The sequence below is a fragment of the Balaenoptera ricei genome, chromosome 1, assembly GCF_028023285.1.
Source record: "Balaenoptera ricei isolate mBalRic1 chromosome 1, mBalRic1.hap2, whole genome shotgun sequence".
In the NCBI taxonomy this organism is placed as follows: domain Eukaryota; kingdom Metazoa; phylum Chordata; class Mammalia; order Artiodactyla; family Balaenopteridae; genus Balaenoptera; species Balaenoptera ricei.
In genome coordinates this window covers 85118398-85134251 of record NC_082639.1, presented here as the reverse complement: position 1 = coordinate 85134251, position 15854 = coordinate 85118398, and the positions used below count along the sequence as shown (strand labels likewise).

The 15854-nt window shown below is 36.6% G+C and overlaps 1 pseudogene; it reads left to right on the top strand.

The window, feature by feature from the left end:
• Positions 1–8882: 8882 nt before the first annotated feature.
• On the top strand, positions 8883–10300 carry LOC132350809 (eukaryotic translation initiation factor 2 subunit 3-like; annotated as a pseudogene).
• Positions 10301–15854: the final 5554 nt, after the last annotated feature.

The following is a 15854-nucleotide window of genomic DNA, read 5'->3' as shown; positions in this document are numbered from 1 at the left end:
AGCCATCATACTTATAATCAAAATTTGTGAACGCCAAAACTCTGGTGTTATAGCTCTATTTCAGCTGAAGAAAAAGTACCCTTATATTTTGGAAGGCAATATTAACAAACAACATTTTTTAAACAGCAAAATTTAGTTACCTTTTCTTTGTTACTTTTTACAAAGAGTTTAAATTAAGAAATTTTTTAAAATTAAGCATACTTTCACAGAATAATTTGCTTAAACTATATGCATATAAAAAAGTTAAACATGCTTTTTATTCTGCCTAAAATACAAATGCAACTGCCAATGTATATTTTGAATGGAACCCTATTTTATAATGTTAGCATGCTGAATGTGTTTTATGAGTGATCATTAATATAGCATTTAGGTCAAGATTTCAACTCAAACCCACCAAACTCTTTGGTCAAAAATTTAATACTCATAACCAGACCAGCAGTGTTCAGAGTTGGGCTATACATATAAGCATTTTTATTGTTAAGTTTCCTAAGAGAGTGTAAAAGTTTTAACAGAAAGTGAAATATTGTGCAGCTTTATGGAAGTTTAAAGCCTATTTGCAAGCATTGCTGCCTGTTGGAAGAATTTGTATGTATAGGAAATACATACAAATATTGTGGATAGAGACAGTTTATGTCTCATTGTGGTAAACCTTTGCTTTACAGATTTGAAGGTACAGACTTTTACAAGCAAGTTCACGAAGTCATGTTTGATTATAAACATCAAGCAAAATGAAGTTAAATTATTTTCCATTTGATATGTTTTATGGTGATTCCTCATTTTGTAGCAGTGCCTGTAAAATAAACACCTCTTGCAACGTTAAAATTGAAAAAAATTTAATCCATGATGGGTTTGCTTTCTTGACCCTGTGAAGATGCCCACAGCTATTGGGCATCCTAGGTGAATTTGACCTTGGTTGGGCTCTGCCAAAGACTAATGAACTGAAGGAAGAGATAGCCCCTTGCCCTATACTCTTGCCTTTCCATTAGGGCATCCTTTGTTATTATTAAAATTTTTTTTGAAGTCTATTTGAAAAATTACTTATTACATAAAACAAAGATGCAACGTATGTAAAATATTAAAAGGAAGCTATGCTAAAAAGAAACTTAGGATAATGACTTTTCTGATATAAACATATATTTTGGAAATGTGAAACACAGAACTTTATGAACAAAGCCAGTCACCAAATAACAAGTTTATTTTAATGTAGTACTTTTGGAATCAGTTTAGTACTGAATAAACAGTGTATGTGTATAACAATACGTAAATTGAACAATTAGCACAGGGAATCCTAGTATTAAGGAAACTTTAAAAGGCCAAAATGTTAACTAATGCCTTGTCAAAGAAAATTTGTTCCTCTCAAAACTTTTTTTACGGTGTGTGTGTGTGTGTGTGTGTGTGTGTGTGTGTGTGTATGTGTGTGTGTTTGTCTTCAATAAAGACCAGAAATAGAACTAGACAAAAAAATATGTTCTTATATGTAGAATTTTACACAATTCACATGTTGATATTTTGCCTTTTCCTAGGGCAAAAACAGATTCTCCCCAGAAACCTCTTGCACAAACATACTGATCATCCAAAGTCAAGGATGTTTGAGAATCTATCTGGTAAAGATGGAAATTTAAACAATAGTACATGAAAATACATTAGGTGTTGCTTCATATAATAAAATGCACTCATTTTTCCCTGAAAAGGAGAAGGAATCTGAACTTTTTTAAAATTATAAATTTCATAGTTGTAAAATGGGTGTATTTTGTCACCCATTTTACAAGAAGTGCTCTCAGGAGCCAGAGGGAAAGGGATTTTGTAAGATTCCAAGTTCCATGGAGCTGCTCTCTGGGCAACAGTCTGAAGTGGTACCATGAAGATGGCTCTCATCTCATCCACCTGATCTCTTCTTCAATCACATGGTTTACTGTGCATCTACTACATGCCAGCCCTGTGAGGTGTCTGATTTATAGGGTAGAAATTTGCTAAGATAAGTGGTGGAAGGTGGCGAATGACTCAGATTGATACAAGTGTAAGATGACTGTTTACTATGATGTTGCAGAGGTGTAGGAGGAATAAAATTAAGAAGATGTGATGAAGCCTGTCAGGGACATTCTAAAATGGTCAGACTCCGTCCACCCCACCCCACATAAGCCCTGCAATGGAAGAACCTCTGGCAAGTGTGAGTAAAAGACAAACAAGATCAGAGTTGTGTTGAGGAAGACAGCTCTACTGGAATGAACTGAGACAAGAATTCCTGTGGGAGAATACAATAAGCCCAGAGGAGGAATTCAAGTCAGTTCTGAAAGCCTCAAGAGAGAAATTCTTGGGTTCTTCCCAAATCAGAGTCCATAAATTGATATCCATTCTGCCTCTGCCCCAGACTAGCCTGTGCTTATGGAATTTGCACACTTAAGAAAATATATCTGAACTCATGGCAGGAAGAAGCCGCTTTCTCTGAAGGAAAAAATCATGCTGCATGAACCCAAGATGCTGAATAGGGCATATATTAAACTCTATAGAAAATCCTATATGAATTTCAAAGATATTTATTTCTGTATTATCTGTGTAAAACATCGTACTGGGTATTTTTCTTTGTTGTTTATCTCTATTTGGGGTCCGTATTTCCTTTTAACAAACTAAATTACTAGAACATAAGCAGTGTAGAAGGGGTAGAAAAAGTCAATTTGTAGGAAAAGCCATTTTCTCTTAAATCTGAATTTTGTGCGCTGCAGAACATTGGTAACTAGTAATCTATATTTCATTCAACACGTTAAGTCCCAATTTCTCCGGAAACTATTAATGCGGATTTATAGAACCTTCAAGATAGAACCACCCCAACCTTACAAATGCCCTTAAATCCAGGCATGTATTGGTCACCCCTCAGGGGCAACATTTACAACCTTTCCACACTTTTCACTAACAAGGTAGCATCCTAGCATATTTTATATTTCCAAACTGTTAGAAATGAATAGACTTTTGGCTCAGCATTGTTTGTTGAAAACTGACCTAGGCACCCATCAAATTCAGTACAATCGCCTTTGCTAGAAAAGTGGGCAGGATAGCTGTGAACATTGTGAAGCTAACTTTGGTTTACATTTTGAAAGTCTTTTGAAGGCGCAGTTGTCTGAAGAGCAACATCTCTTTCCGTTTTTGTCTCAGGGAGGCTGTCACTGAGTGTACTACCTGCCTTTCTGCGGGTGGATGCATTCGTGTCTTTCATAAAGACTCCACATTCGTATCACTGAACTGTGTGTTTCTGTCTCAGCCAGAGAGCTCAAGGACAGCTTTGAATTGGGTGCATCATGTAATAGACTAAAAAGCAAGAACAACAATAAAAAGACCTTTGTAATTTCAACTGGGAGAAAATAGGCATTTGCAATGAAATTAAATGTTTGGTTTAGCTTGGCCCCTAGGGGATAGTAATGTTCATTTTCATGTTGAATTGGTAGGCTTTGCTTAAAGGAGGGGCAGAACCACATGACCCTGGAGACTAAATTACCTCTTAGCTTTGGAAATGGAGTTTACCTCGAGCCAGAATTGAGATGAATTTGTGGTGAGTTGACAAAAAATCTGGAAACATTTGCTCACTTGGTACCAGGAGTACAGATAGGCAGAGGAGCCAAATTCAGATGAATTATCTCCCATTCCTAGTAAATTCAGAAAAAAAATCATTATTTAATTAGCATGAGTTCAATGCAAGGGTTTGCTATTCCTTTGATGCCTAAAACTAAAGAATAATTTCCTTTTCTTTTATAAACAAGAACAACGTTAAACAAACAAACAAACAGGTGTCCACCTAGGAACACCAAGGCAGGCAGAAGAGAAAGGGCACCATTTGGCCCTGTGTGCAACAGCTCTGTACAAGCTCTGTGTTGCCTGCCGTCTTTCACCCCAATGGAAATGATTCCGTTTGCTTGCGATTATAGACTCCTATTGATTTCCAATTTTCACCAGGCATGTTCAAGTCTCTTGGGCTCTGGGTGCTTGTAGATTCTTATCAGTCTTGCAGTGAGGAAACAATGTGGTAATGTAATTGGCACCGTGTAGCAATATGAGATTCCTATTCTACTTTCAATTTCGTCCTTTATTGCAGTATCTTAATTATATATCTTGCCATATATATTTAGAATTACATATGTACATAAAATTCTATTGGTTATGATTCCTTGGAAAACCCTGTATATACACACACGTATTTAGCACCAGTGGACTCAGTGAATTCTCAAAGAGCAGACTATATTTTAATAGAAGCCTGTGCTTATCTATGGAATCCCCCCAAATCAACATAGTATTCTGAATAGATTGGGTTGTATCATCTTACTGTTTTAGCTTGCTTTGACTTCCATCTCTAGAGTAATAATGGATTCACGATTACACTGCAGCTGCTGTCTCAAGAGCTACTTATATGGGGGAATCTGCATTCAGCAAGTGTTTATTTTATGTAGTGGAGTGCCACCCAAACAGTTCTGAGCTCTTACCAAAAAGTCATCCAGAAAGCACACTTCACAAACTCTAGTGTGTAACATGCAATTACTTTCTTTTTATCATAAAATATCCGAGTAATACTTTTATTTGATCTGGGGAAAGGACTTTCTACCAATTCTAATTTTTCCTTTAGGATGTGTGTTCGTGTTCTAAATCTTAACTTACCAGTACAGATTGTGAGGTTTGATGAGTGTTAAACTGTAGAGCCATAATAAAAGTCAAAGTGATTTGTCAAAATTTGGAGGAAGTGTAGATGGCTACGTTTCAATTTGTGTCTGCAAAGAGTAGGTAGTAGTAATTGCTTTAGCGGGATGACCAGGATGAAAGACAGTAAAAAAAAAAAATCTTAATTTCTTCTTTATGAGATTGTTACAGAGTCAGGGCTTTGAGTAGCACCTCCCCACACAATCGCTGGTGTATTGTGCTGAAGCTTCACTAGAGAAAGTGCATGCTTTCATCTGGCCTCTGCAGGGCACATGCTCTGTTACATGAAGAGCATGACAAATCTGTATAGTTTCCAATCTCTTCTTCTATTTTCATTTCCACAATCTTAGAGGAAAAAAGCTCTGATAAAAATAAATGTAGCTGTATTGTAATCTTCATGTAGTCTTGCGGTTAAAGAAAGAAAAGTAAATATAAAAAAACCTCTGTGTTTTAGTTGGGAACACAAATAAAATGATTTATTTGCTTCTGCATATACCCTTTATTTTTACTTTCTAATCATTCTACTGAGACTGGATTTCACTAGAGTCCCCAAGGTAATGGGGCCTGGTGACTAATCCACTGAGCCGTACAAACCCCATCTGCTTACTCACTTTGACATTTTAATAATATCCCATTTGGACCTTTGTTCAATTTTGCTTTGTGTGCTACATCTTTGTGTTAACATTATATCTGAAATAATTTACTATAATGAATACTATCAAAGCTCCCTAATTAAAACACATGGAAAGTTTGTGTTTTTTTTGTATGTCAACTATGTATACTTTCCACAGGAAATGTACCCACTAAAATTTGTCATATAGACCATCAAATTGTCCTCTTAATTATTGTTCATTGTGTATTTTACCTGGAATAGAGGAAAAATATGTCATTAAGAAAGCAACATCCTATTTTATTTCCATCTTACTCAGAAATTCCTGTATGGAGTGTTTTTCTCTGTAAATACCATAATAGATTATTCTAATGGTACAGCAGAGTAGGATAGCTTCAGACAACATTGCTGATGACAGAAGTAATGTTAAATGCTGACTTGTTTTGTTTTATAAATATGTGATTTCTTCAAATGAAGATTGATTATGACCTAGTATTTACATACATAAATCATACATATTGTGACAGACTTGTAACATGCTGTATGTGTTGCCCTCCAGGAGCTTGATTGTATTCAGCATATGCCACAGTCAAAAGCTTATTAATTATTATTGATTAATTCATATACTCCCTTTCACTCATACCAAAATATTGAGGAATATTATAGAAGGAAGAAGGAAGACTTAAACACGCATTAGAAGATCCCCCAAATATTTACGCAAATCTTCATAGGACACTAAACACACAAAAATCCTATAATTTAACCTAGATTTTGTAGCAGGCACAGATGGTAAAGCAAGTGATAAATCATTTGCAGGATGTTAAGCTGCAAACAGAAAGTTAAGCATGATCCAGACTGTAAAGCAATGTAGGAGTCCAAGTGTGAAAAGATTTAAATAATAGAACAGTAACATGCAACACATTTTCTCTCTTTTCCAAGTAATCTCAGTAGCATCAGAATTTACCAATGACTGCTGCTCTAATAAAATAATTATATTTATAGAGTGCTCTTCAGAAGGTAATACCATTTTACACATGTTATATCTCATTTAATCTTCTTGAAAACACTATGAGATCAGTATAGAAGTTCAGAGAGGTTAAGTGGGTTGTGCAATATTACACATCCAGTAAGTAGTGGAGCAGAGTCTCAATTCAAGCGTGTGACCCCAAACCTAGTGCTCTAAGTTTCATCTCCATGGAAAGCTGGGAAACACCGCGTGCTGTGCCTTCATCCCGGAGCTGATTCATTCATTTCAGCCATCTTTTACAATGTATATTAACAGCCATGGTGTTAATGACCATCCAGTGATCTATATCAGTCACTTAGAGAGTAAATAAATATATTTACTCTGCCAAGTTCATTGGTTCTGCCACATATTAATAATCTATACAGGAAAAATGAGGTAGAGAGTTGAGATACTAATCAGACATCATAATAACTGAAGAGATGGCTCACCTGTACCATGGAGAGGTAATGCTGTAGAGAGAAAAGGACGCAGGCTTTAGAGTTGCAAAAATCCAGGTTCTTACCATGAATTTTCCATATATGAGCACAATTTGAGCAAAGTAATTAATTTCTACAAGTTTTAGCTGCCTTAAAAACAATTTTTTTAAAGGATTAAAAATATGTAGGGTTACTGTCACATAATGGGCCCTCCATAAGAGTTATCATTACCATGAGTATAATTTAGACAGTGTATCTAAGCACCACATTGACTTCAACTAGGAACTTCCAGGGGACATAATTTTAAGAATTAAATAAAGAATAAAACCACTGGTATCAATTTGCTAAATATTTAAAATACTTGAAGACTGGCTATTAATCACATTGTTTTCTAGTTAATATGAGTAAACATTTATGATTCATATCTAAAATTATACTTAAAGGAGAAGGAAAATTACTAAGAATTTAAAGGTCAGGAGTAAAATATGGTCAGTTCCACAGAAATATATCATTTCATAATATCTGAGTACAAAAAGATGTGATGGCTTTTACCTCTGGAAAAAGGGGGAGATCAATTTATATTTGACATTATCAGCATATCAATGATAAATAAAATCTAAAAAATTAAAAAACATCAGTGGGTACCCAAATATCTAAAAGGTGCCAACTCATAATATTGAAAAATCCTAACACAAGATCATAGAACAGGAGAACTCAAATAAGCAAAGAAGAGAAAAACAGCTATTAGAACCGTAAGAGCTGCTTTATTTATATATATTTAATTTTGAAATTTAAGGGTGGCCAATTGATAGCAAAACATCCTACTATGATGAAAGTTTTAGTTCCCTCAAGAGAAGACTCCAGATGGTTAACTAATGATAAATCATTCAACTTTGTGACTATATTTTCACCAGATGTTTTTAATGGTATAACTTCTGAATGAGTTTTACTCTATCTGGGTTGAACTGTGTCCACCAAATTGTGAGTATGTAAGCAGAGAAAAATTGGGCTCCACAGTTTGAATCTAATATGTAAAGATTGACTGGGCCAGTAGGTGATCTTCCCTAGTTAAATTCTTCATTAACTTTTTTCATATAATAGAGGCAACCAATGGGCAATTTAAATTAGATGAAAACATCCAAGATATCAGGGAATATGAGATATTGTTTGCTATTAGATAAGAAAAGAAAGAGAAAGAAGTCTATGAATAAAACCCAATGGGAAAAGTTCAGAGAGACCAGATGTCTGTCTGACCTCAACAATAAGAGCAAAGACAGTATCCTCAGAGAGCACAGGAAAATAACAAATGAAAAAGATGAAAAAGACAAAGAACCAGAAATGTAACTCTGGAATCACAACAGGAGAAATTATCCAGAGTTTCATCAGTATATCTGTTCCAATGCAGAAAATTCACCAGGCAAATAGACTGGTAGAGATAAAAGAAATACTCCTAAATTCCAAAGATGATTTAAGCTTAACCAAATTTTGAAAAAAATTGTTGTGAGTACAGCTGAAAGCTTCAATAAAAGAACCAACAGAATGTTTCTCCTTTGCAAAGATGGTTATAAACTAAAAAGAGATTTGAAGAGTATTCAAGTCAACACAAGTCTAGACTGTCAATAACCCCCAGATCCCAAAAGATGATTTCCAGTCTGGCATGCAAGAAGCTTGGAAGTTGCCATTTCATCCTAACAACAAGTAAAAGCTAAACATAATGAAAATTCAACTCTTCTTAGATCCGTAAGATAAGTGAAGTCACAGGGCAAACTGCTGTCCCCCTCCAGTTGAGAGACTGAAAGGCAAGCACATAGAATCAGAACTTACCAACACAGAAACTTACGAGCAGCAACCTCACGGGAACTAGTACCACCAGGGTAGGGAAACCTAAAATGTAATCAATGAATTGCTGAAGGCTCAGTGTGGACAACTTCTGAGAGTTAAAAACTCCAGGAGGATTCATTCATAAGGGGGTCCCCACACTTCTGTGAGTTTTACCTTTACAAGCTTGACCTTTTGTGAGTTTTACCTTTAGAAGTTCTCACAGTGAATATCGGAGAAAAATATCCTTGTGCTTCTGGCAGGGGGAGGGGTAAAGGAACCATCTTGAGATATGTCAGAGCATTCTGTTCTTCATAACAAGATCTGTCCTTAGATGGCGGGGGGCGAGGCTGGTGTGACTCTGGGGCAGCAACATCTTTCTTGCCAAGATCTCACCACACTGGATGTTACCAGGTTGACTCCACTCTCGCACGAAGTTATCAGCAGACAAGCCACAATTAATATAGGTACACTTGGTCACATTGCCCATGGAAAATCTACCATTGTAAAAGCTATTTCTAGAGTTCACACTGTCAGATTCAAAAATGAACTAGAAAGAAATATTATGATCAAGCTTGGATAGGCTAATGCCAAGATTTACAAACTTAATGAGGCAAACTGTCTTCATCAGAATGTTACAGATCTTGTGGAAGTAGTATACCTGATGAGTTTCCTATCGACATTCCAGGGACCAAAGGGAACTTCAGACTAGTCAGACATGTTTCCTTTGTTGATTGTCCTGGCCATGATATTTTGATGGCTACTGTGCTGAATGGTGCAGCAGTGATGGATGCAGCTCTTCTGTTAGTAGCTGGTAATGAATCCTGTCCTCAACCTCAGACTTCTGAACACCTGGCTGCCATAGAAATTATGAAGCTGAAACATATTTTGATTCTGCAGAATGAAATTGATTTGGTAAAAGAAAGTCAGGCTACAGAACAGTATGAACAGATCCTTGCATTTGTACAAGGTACAGTAGCAGGAGGAGCTCCTATTATTCCAATTTCTGCTCAGCTGAAATATAATACTGAAGTTGTCTGTGAGTATATCATTAAGAAAATTCCAGTACCTCTAAGAGACTTTACTTCAGAACCCCGACTTACTGTTATTAGGTCCTTTGATGTCACCAAACCTGGCTGTGAGTTTGATGACCTTAAAGGTGGTGTGGCTAGTAGTAGTATTTTAAAAGGAGTATTAAAGGTGGGCCAGGAGATAGAAGTCAGACCTGGTATTGTTTCCAAAGATAGCAAAGGAAAACTCATGTGTAAACCAATCTTTTCCAAAATTGTATTACTTTAGAGGAACAAAATGATCTTCAGTATGCTGCTCCAGGGGGTCTTATTGGAGTTGGAAGAAAATTTCACCCTACTTTGTGTTGGGCTGACAGAATGGTGGGGCAGGTACTTGGTGCAGTTGGAGCTTTACCAGAGATCTTCACAGAATTGGAAATTTCCTATTTCCTATTTAGACGACTTCTTGGTGTACACATGGAAGGAGACAAAAAAACAGAAAAGGGTCAAAAGCTGTCTAAGAATGAAGTGCTTATGGTGAACATAGGATCCCTTTCAACAGGAGGAAGAGTTGGGGCAGTCAAGGCTGATTTGGGTAAAATCGTTCTCACCAATCCTGTGTGCACAGAAGTGGGAGAAAAAAATAGCCCTTAGCCAGAGAGTTGAGAAACACTGGCGTTTAATTGGTTGGGGTCAGATAAGAAGAGGAGTAACAATCAAGCCACCAGTAGATGATGACTGAAGATTATCAGTCAAATAATACGTTTGGATGAAGTCAGAATTTCTCTTAACAACCTAGGGGTATAATTTCAAAGCAATACTGGGGATACAGCTCATTCCCTTAGTAGAAGCCATAAGGTTGTTTTCATTTTCTTCTGACGAAAATTAGCCTCTTCTACTAAAATAAAAAATAGGGTCTATAATAAATGTCAGAATTGGCACATTGAGGGATTTAATCCACATTTTAGCAGTAATTGATCATTAAACAGTGTCACATTTGTGCATCAATTCAGGTTTGAAATGAAACTGCTATTACAACCAGACTTTGCTATAGCATACATACCACTGAACCTGTTTGAAATAAAGTTTTTCTCTTATTTTTTCATGAAAAAAAAAAAAAAAAAAGGAAAATTATTTAGCCAGAGCCTAACCTGCTGGGGTTTTATTAGTGCCTAACTGACTTGGGAAAAGGAAAATACACAACTCCAGCCTTCTTTAGCCATCCTGTCTCACTTAAGAAGTGGAAGGAGGAGGAGAACTGAAAAATATGCAAGCAGAGAGATAGAAGTTTAAGAAAAAAAAGCCAAAAATGAATGCTACAGATAAAAAATAATGTAACAGATGTGAATAATGCTTTTGATAGGTTTACTAGTAGACTGGACATGACTGAGGAAAGACTCTGAGCTTGAAGCTATCTCAGTAAAAACTTCCAAAACTGAAAAGCAAAGATGAAAAAAAAGACTGAAAAAAATCAGAACAGAATATCCAAGGACTCTGGGACGACTACAAAAGGTGTAACATAGGCATAATGGGAATTCCAAAAGGAGAAGAAAGAAAAATAAAACCAGAAGAAACATTTGAAACAATAATAGCCGAGAAGTACCCTAGATTAATGTCAGATACCAAACCACAGATCCAGGAAGCTCAGAGAACACCAAGCAGAAAAATTACCAGAAATACTACACCTGGGCAAAACATTTTCCAATGACAGAAAATCAAAGGTAAAGAAAAAGTCCTTAAAGAAGACAGATGGGGGACAAAAACCTTACCTGTAGAGGAGAAAAGATAAGAATAACATCTAACTTATCCTCAGAAACCACACAAGCAAAGAGTGTGGAGTGAAATATTTAGAGTGTTGAGAAAAGACACCACCAACCTAAGATTCTGTACCCTGCAAAATTACCCTACAAAAGTGAAGGAGCAATAAAGCCTTTCTCAGACAAACAATCCTCAGATGCCTAGGTTAATTTGTCACATAGCAAGGTCAAATAATTGAAACATGAGTAGTGAAGTAATGTCCTAAAAGAGTCTAAGAAGATGAAAGATGGATAATCTTAGCCCAGTTTCTCAAAATGTTAGCTGCATTGGCAATATTTCAAAGTATAGTAAAATCTTAATTGAGCAATAGGTTCAGTTAACAAAAGTCACCTATCAACTTTTACAAGAAGAAAGGAACTTTCAAGCAAATAAGCTCCTATAGGAATATATACATACTTATATATAGAATCTGATTTCAGTATGCATTTGGACCAATCAGCTTGTTCTACTTTATCTTGGGGTAGGCAGCCCCAGACTGTCAAGTTCCAATGTTCATCTCTTAGTTGATTGTTTGAAAGTCAGAATGTATTTTTCAATAGCATCAGTATGATAAATGATAGCTTGTATATCAAGCCCACAAAAGACCAGGACAGATTTGATATGCTATACATTTATAGTAAAAAGAAAATTATAGAGTTGCAATACCAATAGTTAAAATATAAATTAAGGGGCTTCCCTGGTGGTGCAGTGGTTGAGGGTCTGCCTGCCAATGCGGGGGACACGGGTTCGAGCCCTGGTCTGGGAGGATCCCACATGCCGCGGAGCAACTGGGCCTGTGAGCCACAACTACTGAGCCTGCGCGTCTGGAGCCTGTGCTCCGCAACAAGAGAGGCCGCGATAGTGAGAGGCCCACGCACCGCGATGAGGAGTGGCCCCCGCTCGCCACAACTGGAGAAAGCCCTCACGCAGAAACGAAGACCCAACACAACCAAAAATAAAAATAATAAATAAGTAATAAATTAAAAAATATATATATAAATTAAGTAAAGGCAATAGTCATCATCTATGAGTTGCCATATTAACACACTTGTCCCCTTTAAGAGTTTCCACCAATGTCCAAAGTCCTTCTAACATTCTAGAAATCAACAACACTTTGAAAGTTTAGTCATATTTATTATGGCAGAATACTAGTTTCAGATAAAATGTATGAGACAGCAGGATTGCATATTTCATGAGATGTGAATTCTCTTTATAGTACAATGGTGTCTATTCAATAATCAAATATGCAGTCTATTTGTACCATTTTAGTATTTTAAAATTCTATGAAATCTTATTTTGGTACCTTTGCTTTATAGAAAGATTATTGTTCATATTTATAATTTATTTGATTGTAAGTCCTTCATTAAGAATATGGCATCCAAATCACAACATTATTCCTAAGCTTCTTTATAACTCAGTTTCCAGAAATGCATTGTGGCAAATAAAATAAAATAAAATAAAAAGGAAGTTCCATGTAGTTAATTTGGAGTTTAAAGAGATAGTTGACCAGGAAGCTGTTGATATACATAAAGAGGTTTTTGTTTTTTTTGAAGTACTCTTTAGAGTTCTTGATATGTTATTGTACATATAGATCTATAAAAAGGAGGCTATAATAGTCATCATTTCCAAGAATGAATTGACTCCAGAACATCCCCTCACTTTATTTTTCATGAAAACACTTTGGAAAATTACCATTTTGAAACAGAAGGAAGAAAGGTAGATATTATAAAAGACTATGGAGGAAGAAAAGATTAGTTAGGGAGGAAGGAATGAATTGTGAAAGACTAGTTGGTTTTAGGGAACAGAAAAGACAGAGTCAGTTGAGGCAGGATGGCTTTAGAGTTAGGCCTGAGTTTGAAACTCACTTCTAGCCCTTTCTAGGTGTGTAAACTTTATCAGGTTACATAATCTTTCCAGGCCTCAGTTTCCTCATCTACAAAACAGAGAAATAACAATAATAACGACCTTACAGGATATTTTTTTTTTTAAAGCGCCTGAGGACAGGAATTGTACCTTTTTTTAAAAATTAATTAATTAATTTCTTTTTATATTTATTTTTGGCTGTGTTGGGTCTTCGTTTCTGTGCGAGGGCTTTCTCTAGTTGTGGCAGGTGGGGGCCACTCTTCATCGCGGTGCGCGGGCCTCTCACTATCGCGGCCTCTCTTGTTGCGGAGCACAGGCTCCAGTCACGCAGGCTCAGTAGTTGTGGCTCACAGGCCTAGTTGCTCTGCGGCATGTGGGATCTTCCCAGACCAGGGCTCGAACCCGTGTCCCCTGCATTGGCAGGCAGATTCTCAACCACTGCGTCACCAGGGAAGCCCTTAGAGGATATTTTTGAAGACTAAAGTTTAAATGATTGGAAACCAAAAAAGGAGAGTCTTGATCTGGAGTTGAATTATTTGGAATGTTTATTAATGAGGAGCTAGGAGAAGCAAAAGAAGCCCAGCATATATCTTGGGTATACACAGTGGGTCCCCCGTGAAAGCAAGATCTGCAGTAGTGGAGAGGAGAGAGCAAAGACAGTTCCATTTGTTAGATAGACAGATCCTCCTGAAAAACAGAAGAAAAACGTTGGACTGTATATGTATATTGCTATGGGCTGTTTAATATTTAACAGCTGGCTTTCTAGAAAAAAAGCACCCTAATTTATTGTATTTCATGGTGTGAACACTCCCATCATAGCTGCTTTCAAAGTACCAACGTGATGTCACTGAATGCATACCTGGGAAGAGATGTTAAGAGATGTTAAGAATTCAATCTTGAGAGCAGTAGAAGTCAGCTCCAGCATACCACTGTGTGTGTGTGTGTGTGTGTGTGTGTGTGTGTGTAACATATATATGTGACATTAAATACATGGAAGTACTGATAAAATGGTATAAATGATCAGACTAAAATATAAATAAAATTAAGCACTGTTGCTGCTTTGAGGTCATTTGCTGAAAGTGGTGACTTTGAGCTTTGAACTATGTGGTCGCCTGAGCTTGGGAAATAACAGAATAAGCCTTAGGCTCATACAAGGTGGGGAGTCTAATTAAAGAGCATATCTACATAAAGGGACTCTAAGAGCTAGATCTTCACTGTAATCAGAAGTAATTCCACCTTCCTCCAGCCTCTGGGGACTGAATGGAAATTTGTCATCCAACTAATCAGATCAGGAGAAAAAAAAATTGCTTCTGAGAAGTTTTAACCACTAGCTAGCTCTCAAATGTATTGGTAGCCCACACAAGTGGTTCTGTAAATCTAAACACTCTGTAAGTCTAAAGTACCCTTACAAATGTGGCACCAAAAATGCAGATTATCTCTGGGGGAGTGCACCTTCATCCCAGAAACAATTTTGAAAGAAAAATGGGCATTTTATAAAAAAACATTAAGTTCAGAAGGAAATACGCACTGTGCATGAAACCCATGGAAAAAGCATAAAGCAGAAACAGGTCCCCAGAAACTTCAAATATTAGAATAGAAAACTAATATGGTTATTATGTTTAAGGAAGTAAAAGACAGGGACTTCTCTGGTGGCACAATGGTCAAGGGCCAGTGCAGGGGACAGGGGTTCAAGCCCTGGTCTGGGAAGATCACACATGCCACGGAGCAACTAGGCCTGTGTGCCACAACTGCTGAGCCCGCGTGGCGCACCACAATGAAGAGTAGCCCCCACTCGTCACAACTAGAGAAAGCCTGCACACAGCAATGAAGACCCAATGAAGCCAAAAATAAATAAATAAAAATAAATAAATTTATAAAAAAAAAAAAAGAAGTAAAAGACAAATTTAAAGAAATGTTCCAGGAAACAGAAAACAAGGAATTACCAACCACATTTTAAAATCAATCAAATAGAATTTATAAAATTAAAAAAATATATTATAAATGACTGCATATTATAGTTTAACATGTATAAAAATTCACTGGGTTGCATGTCAAAACAATTTCCTGGACCCTACTCTCATAGATTCTGACTTAGTTGGTTTGAAGTCAGGCCCAAGAACTGTCATATCTAACAAGCTCCCAGGTGATACCAGTGCTGCTTCTCTGAAAACTACACTTTGAGTAACACTGCAGTGAATACAAACACCCAGTGGATGCATTTGATAGCAGCTTGTATTAGCTAAAGAGAGAATTAATAAGTTGGAATGTAGATCAGAAGAAATATCCAGACTGCTTCCAGGAAATATATACAGATGGAAAACATAAAAGAAAGATAAAGAACCATGGAGAATAGAATGTGAGAAAAATAAAATGTAACAGAGGCCATATCTGAAGAGAATAATGATAGAAGATTTTTCAGAAGTGTTGAAAGATACAATTCACAAATTCAAGGAGTCAAATAAATCTCAAGTAAGATAAATTTAATAATAAATAAATAAAAAAGGAAAGGGAACAAGGTTTGTCCCTCAGCCAGCAAAGTGATTGGTTGGCTCCCTTGCTTGTGAGGGCTGTAAATGAAAAGAGACAAAGTGCAGCAATATGGGAACACTTCTCAGGAGCTGGTCCAGGATTCCTTC